The sequence below is a fragment of the Zalophus californianus genome, chromosome 2, assembly GCF_009762305.2.
Source record: "Zalophus californianus isolate mZalCal1 chromosome 2, mZalCal1.pri.v2, whole genome shotgun sequence".
Taxonomy (NCBI): domain Eukaryota; kingdom Metazoa; phylum Chordata; class Mammalia; order Carnivora; family Otariidae; genus Zalophus; species Zalophus californianus.
Window position 1 is genome coordinate 131928861 of NC_045596.1, and position 15045 is coordinate 131943905.

At 39.1% G+C, this 15045-nt stretch overlaps 1 protein-coding gene and 1 pseudogene across 7 annotated transcripts in view; one reads left to right on the plus strand and one right to left on the minus strand.

Annotated features, from left to right (window-relative positions):
• PDGFC (platelet derived growth factor C) overlaps positions 1 to 15045 on the minus strand; it is a 202505-nt gene that overhangs the window by 145173 nt on the left and 42287 nt on the right. The gene's annotated exons all lie outside the window — the stretch shown is intronic.
• Positions 417 to 15045, plus strand: part of LOC113924469 — a 30005-nt pseudogene continuing 15376 nt past the window's right edge.

A 15045-nucleotide genomic window follows, 5' to 3' on the forward strand; every position in this document is an offset into this window, starting at 1 on the left:
CTAACAGTGTATGGTCTGGTAGATGGTTCTTTTGTTTGGGAAAATATAACAAACTGTACATGCCAAGGTATGTTGGAGTCTAGAGGTTAGAGAATGAGAGTTAAATTTCTCTGCATAACAAAATAACAAAAATTTGTAACCTGGGGAGACAGAAGTGAGATAGAAGATGCATGAAAATAGAGAATGGGCCCCTCAAACACCAAGAACATAACTGGAAGCTGGGCCTATGGAACAAGACAACCAATAAGATAATCACCATGTGAAGAGCAGAAATTTTAAAATTCCTTAGCAATTTTAAGTTGTTTTCTTCCCTTAACCATGCTGAGTCTGCGTTCTTTACTTATCCCCAAGGCTGCAATTAAAGTCTGTAATACATAACAACTTTGGGCTAGTGAAGAAGAGAGGAGCTGTCCCAGATGTGCGGCAAAGCTGCAGAAGGTGTGACGGCAAGGCTGACCGGAGTGGTGATCGAGAATGCAATTGAGCTGCAAGCACATGTTCAGAACAGATATCCAGAGAATACATCCTCAGACCCTAACCTCAAAAATACTGAGAGTGATGCTGAGCTGCCCATAATAAATGGGATGGGGGTATTTTGGGTGTTAAAGGAATGTAATCCTAGAAGTCTGGAGAATTTGGTGGGTAAGTATGACTTTTGAAAAAGAAGAGGAGGGAGGGAGAAGCAGGAGGAAAGGGAGGAAGTAAGAAGAAAGGGAGGAAGGAGGAAAGAAAAGAGAAGGAAGGAAAGAAGGAGAAGGAAAGGAAAGGAAAGGAAAGGAAAGGAAAGGAAAGGAAAGGAAAAAAGAAAAAGAAGAGGAAGGAAAGAAAAGAAAAGAGAAAGGAAAGAAAAAGAAGAGACAAACACTGAACTAGAAGGCTTTCCCCCTTGGTGATCAAGCCAGGGGACAGAAAGACGTTTCCAGTGGGATGCCTGAATTTTTAAACTTAAAATGGCAAAGTAAACTAATCGGACCTCTATGATGAAAGATCAGGAAATAACAGAGCTGGAAGAGTCTTCAGAGGTCATCTAGTTCAGTCCCTCCATTTTTATCAAAGAGGAAAGTGATTTCCAAAAAAGCACCTGCCAATGTCTTACAGCTTTTTACTGACAACTCTCCTGATTCTTATTTCAATATTCTTTTCTCTCTACTACTCATCTTTGGAAGCTTATTACAAAAAAAAAAAAAAAAGTAATTTAAGAAAAATACTCTCAACCTGCCACTTATAAGCCTGTTAGGGAACTCTGTTATTAAAAGAAATCCAGATAACTATTTCTACTGATTTGAGTTGCCTTGGTTCATATTTCTAATTTTTCTCTGACACATAAGCTGTTACCTCAAAATTCTGCTCTCCCCAGAAACTCTCTTCACACACACACACACACACACACACACACACACACACACACACACACACACGCATGTACATGTCTTTATACTCACAGCAATGTAACTGTTACAATTGCCAACTGATGCAATAAACTGCTAATTGGCAATCCTAGGTGTGGAGACCACTGTGCTGGACATGGCCCAGGCCTGGCCCTCAGGGGCTTCCGCCTAGTGAGACACTAAAAAATGACAATCACTACAATGAGGGCTATTACAAAATGTATTATAAGGGTGCCCAGAGGAGAGGCACCCACAGGGTTGTTGGACCTATCTCCCACAGATTCACTGTTTTGGTGGTGGTGTGTGTGTCCCTGGTTTCCTGTTCAGTTCCTGTACAAAGTGTGCATTCAGTTAAATATTGTCCACAGGTAGTGAATTTTGAAGGACAGAATCTGTTTCACCCCCACCTCCAATCTATAATATCCATTCATTATTCGTTCAGTGCCTAACATATCCAAATAATAAAATAGGCATTGACAAGACAACACTGAACAAAATGTACCCAGGTTCATTCTTCTAGAAATTTCAATATACTACAAATATAAAGAAGTAGCAGATAAATAACACATGTGTGACTAAGTGCCAGTATGATGAATGACATCATATGTATACCATGTATGATGAAATGGCACGAACCTCAAAAGACTCATGATTTTGAATAAAGTAGGAAGTGTCCTTGGAAACTCATGACCATGGCTCCACGTTTTCATGCAGAGATGTGGGAGAATGAGTTGCAACAGAAGTGAGCCACTTAATGGAAGAAGGTGGAGGAAACGTTTTTAAAAGAGGATGAAGGTGAAAGAGCCGGAGTCTATTGGAACAGCGCTGGGGAGGAGCTGTTGTGCATGGGCCAATGGAAACACCTGGGAAGAAGGGGAGCGCTGGGAAGTTGGGTCAAGAAAGAAGAACAAGGGAGAAAGTATGAGAACATGAGAAGGTCACATCACAATCATTCCGGAAGTGAGAAAAATGCCAAGCAATCCCACCCACCCTTACCGCTGCCTTTGTAGAGGAGTCGCCTTCTCCTACCTGAATTACTCGGTGGTTTCCTACCTGCCCACTCTACTCTCTGGTTTTGCTCCTGCCCACCCATTTTCTACTCTTCACACAGAAGCCAGATGACTTTTTCAAAAAATAAATCAGGTCATTACATTTCCCGGTAAAAGCTTGCAAAGGTGTCTCATCCCTGTTAGCTTACAATCCAAACTCCTTATCAGAACCACACGGCTGCTCGACACGATGTGGCCCTCTGCCAACCTCCCAAACTGGTTTGTCCCTCACTGGATCCCCTGCAGCCACACAGGCGTCCTTGCTGCTCCTTTAACAGGCCAGGCTGGTCCCTATTCAGGGCCTCTATACTTCCAGTTCTCTCTGCCTAGAAACTCTTGCCTTTTGTTTGCGTACGGCTGCTTCCTTTTCACCATCCATGTCTCCAGCCAGATGTGACACTCTCCCCTGCCCATCATGTCTAAACCCATCCTCCCACCCCCTTCTCCTTCCCCCATATACTCCTCTTTCATCTTGCTTTATTTTACTCAAAGCAGCTATTATTATCTAAAGACATATTTTTCTTTTTCTTTCTTGTGTGCGTGTGCGTGTGTGTGCGTGTGCGTGTGTGTGTGTGTGGTATCTTTTTGTTTATTATCTTTCTCCTGCACTACAATGCAAACTCTAGAAAGGATTCAACCTTTGTCATTAACTTTTCCGTTCTTAGGGCCAAGAACAATGGCTGGCACATAATAGACTCCCCCCAAAATAGTTAAGAATTAAAGATATTAAAGAGTGAGTGAGAGAACCTAAAAAAGGGATAAGCCCAGAGGAGGACAAATAAATGAGAAGGCAGGTAGAAAGTTTTGCTAAAGCAGTGACATACTCAATGAAACCTAAATAACAGACAAATACAAGATAACGCAGGAGTGAGTGAGAGTTCAAAGGGCAGGTGGAGTATTAGAACACTGAGGAAAAAAAATTTTAATAGCCTCAGATTGAAATTAAAGCCCATGAGGAAGCAAGTACAGTACTGATACTCCCAAGAAATGAGGAGAAGACTTTCATTACATAGGACTGGGCGGAGGAATGCAAGGGCAGTACAGTCAGCCTCAGCAATGTAAGAATCATCAACTGAGCAGTTGAACAGCAAGCCCTTCTTGCCTAAGGGTGCCCAGCATACAACAGAAGTGCAATAAATTGCTATTAAATGGGCTAACAAACCACGGTGTACTAATGCCAGAGCTGTGGTTCAACTACGGAATCATTTCCAACATCGACATTAAAGGAGCCTTCGTAAATCATCTAATTCTTTCCTTTAATCCCTTTTCATTTTCAAGCATCTACTGAGCACCTACTATGAGCACAACTTTGAAGATACAGTTAACACTACATTAATACTCTATTCTCCAGAAAATTGCTACAGAAGGCTTACCTCCTCTTTCCAATCTTAGAATAAATGTTACAAGCAGCCTTCTGGAAACAGTGTCCTTTGGTTTCTAATGTAGTGACAGGTCTGAATGTCAGGGATTTCACGCCCCTTCTGGAAGGAAAGGCTATCAAAGCAAACCCACAGAAAGGAGATTCAGGGCAAGTATATGCTTCTAGGCCTCTCTAGCCATGCATCTAGGCAAATATAACCTTCTGAAGTTAAGTATATAAGACAGCAAAAATGTCTCATAAGAGAAGCAATCTCCCGCAAACGAAGAATCCTTTCTAATGACCCCCTCCCTCTAGGTGTTAAAAATATTTTGCTACCAAAGTTAAAATAAATAAACAAAGACAAATTTCCCATGATATGGACAGAAATTCATTCCCATTGCCTTTTTTTTTTTAAGTAAACACTCCCCCCAATGTGGGGCTTGAACTTATGACTCTGAGATCAAGACTCACGTACATGTTCTACTCACTGAGCCAGGTGCACCATTTACATTATGTCTTAATAAAAACTCATTTCTCCTAGATGGCTTTTAAGCTTCAAAGATGATGACCTAGGGATATCATCCCACTGTAGATTTCTCTTCAGTTAGCCAGCATTGTCCAAAAGAAATTTCTGGGATATAGAAATAACTGTACTCTCTAATAATACAGGCACTAGCCATTCGTGATTATAGACTTGAAAGTGACTACAGCAATGGAGGAAATGAATTTTTAATTTAATTTAAACTTAATTTAATTTTAATTCATTTAAATTTGCATAACCACATGTGCATAGTGGCCACTGAATTGAACAACACAATCAGGCCACAGCTCTAGTCTTAGCACTCATTAATAGAAGCTGGTATAAAAGAAATGATACTATCTCCTGCTTTCCCACTAACCTAGAAGGATAGTTAAAATAACATATTATTCCTAAAGGATTAGATAATAAACATTATTACTGAAATCCCCTTATTCCACTCATAAACGTATTAGATGTTTGACCTTCAATACTTCTATTAATTTCTCTGGATTTCAGCTACCTTAACAGTAAAATAAGTAATTGTGCATTAGTGAACCATTTGATACCTTAAGGTCTTTTCCATCTCAAATATATATGATTTAAATCATTATGTGTCACGCTTTAAAAGGGTTAATCTTTATATATAATTAATATGCCTGTGATGTCACTGACTTTAAGACACATCACAGCTTTGAAGAAAAACCAGGACATTAAATGTATTCCAATTATAAGGATATTACAACTTCAGCAAATGGAAAATTATAAAAACTGAGCATCTCAGAATCAAGGAAATACAAATGTTCAATAAAGGTGTAATAAATTATTATAATACCATCAGTTTTATTGTTATTATATTCGTTATTAAGTTACAATCAGATGGTACCAAAAAAGTACAGAAAGATCATATTAACTCATGCCAGTAATGTTTGACAAAAGTAATACATAATGTACACAATAAATGTATAAAAAGTATAATTGGAAATGTCTCCAATAGCAAGGCCTACCCATTGTATTTTTCTTAATAATGGTTTAAGTGAAAGTTAGTCCTGAAGAATGGTATTTGCTAATGATGAAATGTCAAAAGGAGCTCAAATTTCCTAGGTTTTTACATATAAAAGCACCTAAGAATGACTTACAAATTGTAGTAATGAAAATTCCAGACATAAAATTCCAGAGACCATTGCTATCTGTTTTGACTTTGTAAAATCTTTGTTTAAAATGTCCCAAAACTGGGGCACGTGGGTGGCTCAGTCAGTTAAGTGTCTGACTCTTGATTTCCGCTCAGGTCATGATCTCAGGGTCATGATCTCAGGGGTCAGGAAATCAAGCCCCCCGCAGCCCCCTGTCTGACGTTGCACTCAGTGAGGACTCTGCTTAGGAGTCCCCCCTCTGCCTCTGCCCCTCCCCACCCACCTGCTAGCTTGTGCCTGCGCACACTCTCTCTCTAAAAAAATAAACAAATAAAATGTCACAAAATATGTGCATTTTGTTGTTTTTAGAAATAAGTCATGTAACTAAAAGAATTACAGAGTAATTAATTTCTTCCTTATAGAAAGTATAAGTTTATGGGGAAAATTAACATATACTCATAAAAAGATAAAATTATTCATTATACCTATCTATAGCTCACATTCTCCCACAATTAGAGTATACTATTAAAAAAGGCTTGGGCGCCTGGGTGGCTCAGTTGTTAAGCGTCTGCCTTCAGCTCAGGTCATGATCCCAGGGTCCTGGGATCGAGCCCCACATCGGGCTCCCTGCTTGGAGGGGAAGCCTGCTTCTCCCTTTCCCATTCCCCGTGCTTGTGTTCCTGCTCTCACTATCTCTCTCTCTCTGTCAAATAAATAAAATCTTAAAAAAAAAAAAAGGCTAGAACTAGTTATATTGCCAGCTAGAATTAAATGAGGACTATTTTAAATCTATGAATCAAACTCAATGCTCTGTGAGCCTTAAAAAACAAAAACAAAAACAAACAACAACAACAAAAATGGCGAAGAAAGCTAGCTCAAAAACAATGAAAAGAAAATAACCACACTATTCAATTTTATCCAGTGAAGAGACTTTGAAACTCAGGACTGGATGTGGTTACTAATTATTTTTAAATACTTTTAATTACCAGCACTAAAGAGAAATGCTACAGAAAGCCATTAATTTGTGAGTAAACAAAGACGTAGTTTCAAAGAAAACTCAAAGGCCATTTTCTTCAAGCCATCTTTTTAAACGAAATAAAAAGGCAAAGATTCTTTTTCTGAATCCCATTCAATGTCATTAGAATGACCAACAATTGCTACTAATTCTTTTAAAATAACCTGTATTAGTTCTTGAAAAAGGACAACGTGACACAAACCCACACTCCAACAGACATAACATCTAATCAGTCAGCAAATATTTATTCCTCATTTACTAATACATGCAAGAAACAGAGGACAAAGAGCTGAGAAAAAAAAATCGGTTCTTGCGATTCTGCACTTCAGGGTCTGGAGACAGATTCAGGACAGAAAAGCAGCAAAGCTGGATGCGGGGGAGGGGGGGTTGGAGAGACCAATGGGGCATGCTGACAGCTGGCCAGTGGGGCAGGGAAAATGAAAGAAAAGATGTGCAATGGGGAAATGCTGATGCTTATTCCTAAAAAGAAATGTTGCAACCCCCACGCCTAGCTACAGCCCTTGAAATATTATTCTTTCAAGGAGCCGCTGAATACTCCACCCCAGCCAAGCAGCCCAGCCTCACATGCACTGAAGAGCTACTCAATAAATGTTGGCCAACCGAATAGCCATTTTTTTATTCTCTCTGCAAAGCTGGTCCACATAAAAGTTCAAAACTTCAGGAGCGTGCAGTCAAGTGTCTATTCATGAACCGCTGAACAGTTTGCACCTACAATTTGCACTCCTGAATTCAGGCCCTTTCTTTCCATGTAAAATCAGTACCCATGTCTTCACCAGTCATTTATTGAGTTCATATGATACATAAGGCATTCTTTTAGTGGCTAGGTACACTGAAGTGGGTATATAACTAGTTCTGATCTTTCTCTGATGCCCAAATTTTTTTAAGATTTATTCATTTACGTTGGTGGGGAGGGGCAGAGAAATCCTCAAGCAGAGTCCCCACTGAGCATGGAGCCTAACTCAGGGCTCCATCCCAGGATCCTGAGATCCTGAAATGAGCAGAAACCAAGTGTTGATGCTTAACCAACTGGGCCACCCAGACGTCCCTGATTCCAAACTTTTATATTTAACTTATCCACAGATATCTGATAGACACCTTCATTTTAACATAACTAAACAAACTCTTCATTTTTCCCACAAATCTACTTCTCCCCTGATCTTCCTTCTTCTTAGTGCAATGGGGATGCAACCACCGCCCCTACCATACAGATAATTGTATAAAAAACAAACAAAAAAACACAAAAAAAACCCTGCTAGTTCTTAAACTCCAGCAGGAAGGAAAAAAAAAATTAAATAAACCTTATCTAAAGTAACAAGAAAAATACTACCAAATAGTGGATATAGTGATATGTGCTATGCAGAGAATTGAAATGATGTGATGTGACAGAGAGGTGAGTCTATTGGTGGCCACAGAAGGTGTCTGAGTTCTGATTCCCCCAGAAGTAGACTTCGGGAAAGGATTTAGGTGCAAAAAGTTTAGTTGGGGGGTGGTGGAGAAACATCAGTAGAAAGGGGGAACTGAGCCAAGGAGATCAAGTACCCATTATAGGGCTCCTTACCAGGACAGCTACACTGTGAGCAACTTCAGTTAATCCCACTGGGTAAACTGTGGGACCCAATGAACATACCCATGCTTCTGAGTTTCCCATCTGAGGGGTGGGGAGCTGGGGGGTTTATACACCAAATCCTATCAGTCCTTGTTAGAGAGCTGATGCGGGAGAGAGAGTTGATTCCCCAGTGCTTGCATCCTTCTGGGCAGTAAAGGGAGGCTCACTTGGGAAAAGACAGCACGCAGACACGGAAAAGCAGGTGCTACTCCTGAGAGGCAGCTGTGCCATGAAGCAGGCAGAGTATATGGGCGGGCCTGCAGGAAGGCTCCTGGCAGAGGCGGAGACGAGGGAATCTAAATGGAGAGAAGGATTTGGGGTTAAAGGTTTCTTCAGAAGAAATTCGCAGAACAAGATCAAGCTCGGCATACTTATGAAAGGTCAGCTGGATAGAATGTATGGAGCAAAGAGGGACACAGGTAAAATCAGGTCAGAAAAGCAGATAAAGGCCAGATTAACCAAGGACTCTGAAGCCACTATAAAATTCCTGGAGTTTATGCTAATCATGCTGGGAAGACAAATGTGGGAAGCACAGGTTTGGCAGGATCTTACTTACCTACATTTTTAAAAAGATTACTCTGGTGCAAATGAATAGTGGGATCCGGAGTGCATACAAGAAATGTAGCATACCGCCACAGTGGCAGGAGATACGAAGAAAGCTGACCTGCTCATGAGCTGGATGTGCAATACAAAGTGGGGGGGGGGGGGGTCAAGAATCCTCGGGGCGCCTGGGTGGCTCAGTTGGTTAAGCGTCTGCCTTCAGCTCAGGTCATGATCCCAGGGTCCTGGGATCAAGTTCCACATCGGCTCCCTGCTCACTGGGGAGCCTACTTCTCTCTCTCTCTCCGCCTTTGCTCATGCACTCTCTCGCTATCTCTCTCTCTCAAATAAATAAATAAAATCTTAAAAAAAGAAAGAATCCTTCATACTTTTTCATTAGCAAGTCTCTGTATGGTAGGGGCAGTGGTCCCTTTTACCAATGAAGAAGAAGACTAGGTGAGAAGTGTATTTGTGAGAAAAAGTGAAGTTTCTTTTAGCTAAAGTTAAGAAGCCTATCAAATATCTGCAGATAGATAAATACACAAGTTTGGAATCAGAGAAACATCAGAACCAGAGATAGATATAAGGAAATCATCTACATATATAAAGCACTGGAAGGCAAGAGATTAGATTAGGGGCAGTAATATACATAAAGAAGAAATGGATGCCAAAGATGGACTTTTACATTGCAAATAATACATCTGTCAATAACCTTTTATTGTATCACAGTAAAATATACCTCAGTAGTCACAGCCAACTCATTCTCTCATGCATTCATTCAATATTTATTGAATTTAAAATATACTTAGGGCCTTATGCTGAGAACTGCAAGCAATTTAAAATATATATTAATCCTCATTTTTAAGGGCTCAGGGTCTACAAACCCTTACAGATTAAAGACTGACTGTGGTAATTGTTCTAAGAGAGATACAGAGAAAGAACCATGGAAACTCAGGAGAAAGAGATTATTTCCACCTGGCAAAATCATAAAAGGTTTTGAGTGGAAAATAGCATTTAAGCAGAGGCTTAAGGCCTTTTCAGATTTGTAGGACTTGCCCAGTAAACACTTTAGAAGTGGATGCATTTCAAGAGTGAGAGACTTAAAGAACAAAACCACAGAGATGAGACATTGGAGGGAGGATAATTCTGGAGTTCATTAAACAGTTCAATTTGCTAGATGATAAAATACATGAATGGGATAGGTGGTAAATATTTCTAGAATACCAGATTTATTAAATACTTCACTAGAGTATTCCACGTAAGGAAATAATTCACTTTCCATGATGCCAAACATATATTTGTTTGGGTTTAAGAAAAAAAATTTAAAAGCTATCATTTCACTTCAATTCTATAAAATGCTGTTTTCCATTGTACTAATATACCATGAGCAATCATTCTGCACTTAGAAATTCACTTCTCACTTCTACTGTCCATTTTGGTCATGTTTTTCCTTCTTTAGTCATTTAATAGCACCCTTTCCATCTATCTAACTTTACCTTTAAAAGCTGAAAACTCATGCATTATAAACTAGTCAGTATAAAGGAAAAGACCAGGGCTCGATAAGGAGATAAAACAGGTTCAGAAGAATAAACAGAACCAGGGGACAAGCTCGTGGGAAGGACAGCTGAGCCACTAATGGCCAGTGGAAAGGATGGGCAAATTTACAGACTGCAAAGAGATATTTCACCCGGTCCCGTCTAAACTCATTTCTTTAGATAGCATTCATTTTTTTAAAGCAATGTCTACACCCAACATGGAGCCTGAACTCAGAACCCCAAGAACAAGAATTGCATTAGATAGCCTTCATTTTAAACCCATCAGTTCAGTTAGTTGCCATTCTTTAAAGACTATGATAAACATCCTTTTATGGTGGCCTTTGAAGACTTTTTCATACACAGCTCCTACATAATTTAGCCATAAAAGACTTTGTGAAAAACTGCTTACAAGATATTCCACTCTCATTTGCTTGTCATAAGAATAAAGTTTATAATTACAGAAGGACCAAGTGTTTATCTCTATGGAGGTTCTCAAGAGGATTGTCATGCTAACAATACATGATCATGTGTACAAGAGAGCTAGAGCTAAACAAAATAAGACAACGCAACAAGGCTAAGAAATGATAAACGCAAAAAAATGTGCAGGAACTCTATCAAAACTAAAGAACGAGTAGAAGAAATTGCAATAAATTAATCCATGTGGGGAAATTTAGGAGTGTCGGCTAGAAACCAGGTAAGAAAGCAGTGACTCTCCATACTGACAGCATTATAGACCCTCACAATTTGGAAAATCTTAGTTCAAAAAAAATGTGCAAAACGGTAACTAACAAGAAGCTAACACATGTAACTCAGTCAACCTTTTTTTTTTTTTAAGATTTTGTTTATTCATTCGAGACACAAAGATATATAGAGAGAGAGAGAGAGAGAGAGCATGAGCAGGGGGAGAGACAGAGGGAGAGGGAGAAGCAGGCTCCCCTCCAAGCTAGGAGCCCGATGTGGGGCTTGATCCCAGAAACCTGGGATCATGACCTGAGCCAAAGGCAGACGCCCAACCATCTGAGCCACTCAGGGGCCCCTCAGTCAACCCTTTGTAAAATGACTGAATAAAAATAAAAATACTATGTAAATAATGTCCTAACCTAATACGTAAATACCTGCGTACTTCCAAAAAAAATTCATCATTGTCTGTTCAAACCTTAGCAAGTATGAAAATATTATACATTCTATGTCCCAAGCCATCTAGGTAAGATACCAGTTGATGGAGAAGAAGAAGTAAATAAAGGGGGGAAAAGTACTTCCAAAAAAAATTCATCATTGTCTGTTCAAACCTTAGCAAGTATGAAAATATTATACATTCTATGTCCCAAGCCATCTAGGTAAGATACCAGTTGATGGAGAAGAAGAAGTAAATAAAGGGGGGAAAAGTAAGTAGCATCTTATAAAAATAATTTTACAGTAAATAAAATCAATTTTTCATTGCAAAAAAGATCAGTATAGAACTACTCTCCAGATAGAAAAATAAAAACTGATTTGCCTCATGGCATCTCCACATATAATTCTGATTCTTCCAGCCTTCTGGAAAGCATAAAAAGACAAAAGAATTATCCAAAGAGACACAATCTTTCCTCACCCCCTCCTCCCCTCCCACAATGAATGATTAATGTTCAATAAAGGTTAACTTAGGTCAGCTAAGAAAGAAAGAAAGAAAGAAAAGAAAAAAGGGGGGGAGCTAGTGCTCATCCTTTATGCAAAGGAGAATAGAAAATATTCCCTGGTTATTTATCCTGCAGTGACTTATGGATATTAGGAATGGTTGATAACATTTTTAAAACTTCATTTCACATCAAGTGACCTCTCCTACTTTCCAATGGCTCTTTCAAGATATCTGTGTTGACAGGCCCAAACTCGCAGTGTCCTAAGAAGTGCACAGCCCTGTTCAGAAGGCCCACACAAGTAGAAATGTTGAAAAAACTCTGGGTTCACAGATGGTAACATGCCAGATGCGAGAACACCAAATGGTTGTCATTTGATTTTGGATTGAAACTAAATGAACTTGGTTACTAACTGAATTCATTTGTCATTAGATTCACATTTCCAACCTCCTGAAAGCACAGTATATGCTTTTTTTACCTCACCAGTATATGCTTCTCTGTGAATACTGGCCAACTTAACATATACTGGATGTACATATTTTTACCTCACCAGTATATGCTTCTCTGTGAATACTGGCCAACTTAACATATACTGGATGTACATATTTCCTAAAATAGCACTTGAAGAAAAATTGCATTTTAAGAAAGAATCTTGTGCAAAAGCAGCTTCAACTAAAACTCTTCCATACAGTTTACCCCTATTGCTGTAGGACTTTTTTAGGCAGACAAGTGGAAAAAGAATTTCAGGCACTAAGAAAGAGCATGTACAAAATTGTGGCAAAATCATCAAAATTGGGGAACGGACAGGATTTCTGAAGAGCTGAACTTAAGGTATCTAAAGTGGATGAATGAAGTTGCCAAAAGACATTTAAGCTTTTTTTTTTTTAAAGATTTTATTTATTTATTTGACAGAGAGAGACACAGCGAGAGAGGGAACACAAGCAGGGGGACTGGGAGAGGGAGAAGCAGGCTTCCCGCTGAGCAGGGAGCTGGATGCGGGGCTCCATCCCAGGACCCTGGGCAGACGCTTAACGACTGAGCCACCCAGGCGCCCCAAAGACATTTAAGCTTGATCAATGAAGGATTTGTAGAACAGGAAATCCTATTATTAGATGGGGTGGGGGCAACACAGCAAGTAAATTGTTTACATTTACCTTAAAAGAAATTTTATTTAAATAAGATACTACCACAATAGTCACAAAAGGTGCAAACAAAACTGAGATCCCATTACAAGGCTGAGACTCCCTATAATAAAGACCACAATTAAGAATCTGGGTTTATATTTTTATTATACATGAAATTCAGCCTCACTTCTTTACACTTATCACCTTATTACTGGTTCTAATTTCCCTGCCCAGTAATGCCTTAACTGTATTTTAAGGCTTTCTCAGCTACCTATGGGGAAGGGGGTGCTAAGTGTGGAATGCAGCAGAGTTGTTCTGAATAGACAAAATTGACAAGAATTGTGAAAACAAAGGATGTGACAGCCTCAGAATTCTGACCTTTAGAACTTGAAACCAGATGTATGACTCAGCTCCCCAATACACATGAACTCTTTTGTATTCTGGGTAAAATGGCAAATATTTCCTGTTATTAAAACATTTTTGGATTATCTTCCCAAGACTATGTAGGGCTTCTGAAAAGATAACCTCACAGGGACAATAAAAAGATTGTTAAGGATGCTTCTAAGCTACAGGACAAAGAGTATTACATTTCTAGTGAGAAGAACACTTAAATTATAGGCAGAGATCCATGAAGGCTGAAGTTGCCTCGGATCACATTAACCTCTTTGGTCAGTGCTTATGCCTCTGGACACTTGACAATCACAGGGGGGCTGGCTGGCTGTGGGGGAGGGGGGTTAGTAGTGATTCTCTTTCATTGCTATTCAGGAAAAATGTCCCAAGGTAATCTTGAAGCACATCACACCTCAACTGCTTATTAGATCTGGGACAATTAAAGCAACAACAATGGCCAAATGTAAGGTTGTTAATATTAGAAATGAAGCTACTGGCCCTTACTCCCTAGACTGATCCACTCCCATGAAATCTTGGACCACCCAGACATTCACTATGCTAACCATCCCCTTAAAGTAAAGTGGAGAAGTTTATTCAGAAGTATGGTTTATACTTACGTGGAACATATCTTCGTATGTATTTTAAACATTACATTTACAGGAGTTTTTTTTTTTTTAAACTATATCTGTTGAACATAAAACTCTCAGGTAATACAGTGTGCTTTGATTTTTGTTTTTGTTTTTTTAAGAATCTTCTTTCCCCTGAAAATTGGTCCATACATTCTTCATAAAAAGTATATTACAGCAACATTTATAAAAGCACTTCCAATACCCGGTCATGACAAATATAGTATATAATTTAGTTTAAAAACAGCTCAAGGTTTTAGAAAATGTATAAATAAGAAAAGTGAGGGGGTATATTTACTTGCTAATGTAATGCTAACTTAATCTATTATTAGGAGCTTTTAATATGCCAAAGAGTCTGTTTTGAGCAGGAGTCTGTGTTAAATTGAACTTCACATTTCCTACAATTTACATTTCTAAGGGCAACATTTAAAAAAAATTATAAATGAATGTACTTAAGTTTAGCTTTCAGATATCCAGGCAAGCATAATATTTACTTTATCTCGTGAAAGGAAGTGAACCCAGAAATGGCACCCTATATTTGCACTAAAAGGGTGAAGGAGAAAGTATGGAATGAGTTAATATTTGATCATAATCATCACATGATAGACTCAGGCCTCTCACTTCGTACCCTACTGTACGACCCTGGGACAGTTCTATAATTTCTCTTAAGTCTGAGCTGCCTCATCTGCACAAGAAAGTCTGCTAACTCATGGGTTTGCCTAAAGACCTAAATGAAAGAAAGCAAATGAAATGTTGGCCCACAGTCCATATCACTAGATATCAGTCCCATATCCTTCTCATAAAACAGAATGTTATTCATGTATTTAATGAAATATTAAAACCTACTGTAGGGGCACGTGGGTGGCTCAGTCATTAAGCGTCTGCCTTCAGCTCAGGTCATGATCCCAGGGTCCTGGGATCAAGCCCCTCATCAGGCTCCCTGCTCAGCGGGAAGCCTGCTTCTCCCTCTTCTACTCCCCCTGCTTGTGTTCCCTCTCTCGCTGTGTCTCTCTCTGTCAAAATAAATAAATAAAATCTTTAAAAAAAAAAAAACCCTACTGTAGTAGCTTCTCATTTTGCATGGATTTCATATTTGCTAGTTTGCCTACTGGCTAAAAGTCATTTGTA